General features: G+C 38.1%; 1 protein-coding gene across 2 annotated transcripts in view; it reads right to left on the bottom strand.

Annotated features, from left to right (window-relative positions):
• The window catches only part of LOC106804741 (methylcrotonoyl-CoA carboxylase beta chain, mitochondrial-like), a 66,883-nt gene that overhangs the window by 37,076 nt on the left and 26,421 nt on the right, over positions 1-3,386 (bottom strand). The window lies entirely within an intron of this gene.

Raw genomic sequence — 3,386 nt, 5'->3', positions numbered from 1 at the left:
ACGAAACCTGGTTTCGTGCGAGGAACCGTGGTTTCTCGAATTATGATACAAATGGCTTGCCATGCATACACGTCGACTTGCGCGAACACATGCCACCTACATAGCGAACTGTGCTGACGTCAGATAACACTGTGTATATATAATTAGTGTATCGGGATGGGTAGTCTTACTAGTCTAGTTTTATCGATGTCCTCTTCTATAGTCATTCCCTGTGGCAACGATGTCGTATGTATATATGTAGTCAGAATGCAATTACTCATCACCATTTGTTCGGCAAATGTGTTCGTGCTGTTTACACTGCAGACTGCGGTGTTGAAATGATATTATTAAGCGTGTATTTGGTTTTAAAAATGTAATATCGTTACATGCATTCATGTCTTTCGATGTGAGACTAATGTACCTGCATGCTATTCTCCTGTAAAAGATGCTCACAGGTGCGCGATGGCTAAAATATAATTACATAATTTTTCTTTCCTGTTATCGTTATAATCACTGGCCATTTAGGTCAGACAGGCGTAAAACTTGCCTTTTTTTATAAAGAATAGCCTTTTCTGAGATTGTAATCAGATGAGCGTCATTGCAGGTAAGCATTTGTGTGTAATGCGGGCAGGTGTTGTTGCAACATTGAGAGAATCTGCAGCTGCTCGCTACCGATTCACGCTGAAATGATTATATATTCACACAAAATTCGTCGTTGATCATCAGATATTGTAGTCATTTGCGTTTTTGCTCTTATTCGCTTTGCATGGTCGTCCCACGAAAATGCTCGAGCTACTGAGTAAGTATTTTAGACTTGGCGGATGTGGGCAACAGGTAAAGTTTATATATATATATATTATGAAATTGGAAAAATTGTCCCCTTCTAAAAAATGAGGTGCTATTCCAATTTCGACAACCTTTCAGCCGTCATAAACTCGAAAAATGCGGTCGCAAGAATGTGTAAATTTATACGTTTAAAAATATCGATTCACTTCGTTCCAAATGAAAGGATGTTCTACGTTATATACGATATATTTTCAGAAATGAAAGTCATTCTTAGCCGTCTTTCCCTGAAGGGTATTCTTGTTTATCGAGAAGTTAATAAAAAAGTATAATATAAATAATAAGTAAAATAATAATAAATATAAATATATAAATAATAAGTGAATGATACAATAAAACGATGAGCAGTTGACAATTATTCATCGGCAACATTGGAAGAGATAAAATAATAGTCGTACCACAGTCAGACGCATTTTGTGGTACTGACTAGTAAATACGCATACAATGTTTGCCAAAGTTCACCATTGTTGACTGTTCGATTCTTCCATTGCAGCATCGTCTTTAGCATGACGTCTTTAGCATCGTTTTCTAATAATAATAGTATTAATCATAATATGTCCATAGCAAGAATTTTGGATTAAAGATATTGTCAATGAAATCTTGTAAAACAAACCAGACGAGTGTGACACCACAGACTGTTTGTTATCTGCGTGTCTATATAATATGCTATATAATTGCCAAACCCTACCTAATTTGCAAATTTTTTTTTTAAATATCAAAACCCCTAGCCCTTATTCATTCCCATACCAAAAATGAGCAAAATCCGTTGAACTTGAATTGACTAATGGCAATTCCCATTTTTGGCAAAAAATTGCCGTAGCTCGAAAGTACGTCGACTGGCGTGCTCCAAAATAGGACGTTTAATATGGGAGAATAGCAGTAACAACTATACCCAATTTCAAACATGTGGGTCAAACGGTTCCTGAGTTATCGTTGACCGTAGCCAAATGTTGACGGACGGACGGACGTACGACGGACGACGACCTATGGCAATAGCTCAGCTTGGCGATGTCAAGGTGAGCTAAAAACCTGTCACGGCATATTTGTCATTAAATTCCCACCTATTGCCTCTGGTTTTAAGTGTTATTAAAATAGTGAAAACGTTTACTCGGTAACATTCGGTTGCAAATCCAACACATACTAGAAACTTTATCTGCCGCTTCAGTGGCATAACGATGCGACTGATAGTTGTAACAATCCAGAAAGGCTAAAGAGCCATCGCTAGCCAGTGAAAATCAAAGCTGACACTCGAAAACATAAAAGCTGGGAGAGAATATATACATGTTGTATTCAATACCTCTAATAACAATCGAGTAAACAAGATTCTGCACGAAGAAACTGGAGAAAAATCCTCACGCGGCCACAACTTGCTGTGTTCCATTAGCCATGAAATCAATACACATATACCTCCTATACATTGTGTTTGCCGAGCGTACATTTACACGTGCCTGTGGTGCATATATATAACGCACACGCATATACACGCATGCATATATCCTATATCAAGAGCGTATAAAGAAGGCTTCTTTATATGCTTTTCACTATGACTGTATGCATATACACGCACACGTACGCACAAGCGCAGGCACGTGCGCTCAAAGCCCGCAAGCACACACACGCGCACTCAGACACGCACGCACACACACACGCCCGCTCACACACGCACGCTCGTACAAACACACGCACAAATCTTCTAAGTGTCTAAATTATAGTGTCGAAATCGTCGAGTTATGACGGCTATTGCCCAATGAGCGCCAAAAAACTAACGCGGTATTGGGAAAAACTTGGGGGCAATAGCATGTTCACATGCGCTTCACCAACATATATACTTTTTTACATTGACATTATAAAATAGTGAGGCTAATAAATACTTGAACGTGCACTAAAAATAACCTGTTCCTTCTATAATCAAAAGCCATTAAACACACACATCAAAACCTGCAATTAATAAAATCTTCATTAATTACCTGAAGCGAATTAATAGAGATGTGACGATGAAGTAAAAAATGCGAGATGGCAAGCTTGTCACGTTCAGCATACCAATACCTTTACTTCATACTAAATGAACATATTTACATGATATATTTTAGAAACATTTTACTTAACAAATAACGGAATGAATATATTCCTATAGTTACATTAGAGAGGGTGGGACGAGATCTGGAGTCTGTAGGGTGAGAAGTTGATGATTGAGGCAGCACTCAAGTAGACTCTGATGACCGAGACAATACTAATGGATATGCCGATGAAAGGGATAGTGCTGAGGGTGATGCTGATGATGGAGACGATGCTGAGGGCGATGTTGATGATGGAGACGATGCTGAGGGCGATGTTGATGATGGAGACGATGCTGAGGGTGATGTTGATGATGGAGACGATGCTGAGGTCATTTGACAATATCTGTAATGCAAAATTCCTGCTATGAACATATTATGATTTATATTATTATTATGATATAATGATTTATGCTAAGAAACATCAAAGCGGGTATAGCGCCATCTACCATCACAAATTGTGATTGATTTTGGTTTATAAATTATTATTCATTATTTTCACATAAAAAT

Source organism: Priapulus caudatus, unplaced genomic scaffold, assembly GCF_000485595.1.
Source record: "Priapulus caudatus unplaced genomic scaffold, Priapulus_caudatus-5.0.1 Scaffold85, whole genome shotgun sequence".
Classification (NCBI taxonomy): domain Eukaryota; kingdom Metazoa; phylum Priapulida; class Priapulimorpha; order Priapulimorphida; family Priapulidae; genus Priapulus; species Priapulus caudatus.
Note: the sequence above shows the minus strand (reverse complement) of the source record. Positions and strands in the feature narration are given on the sequence as shown.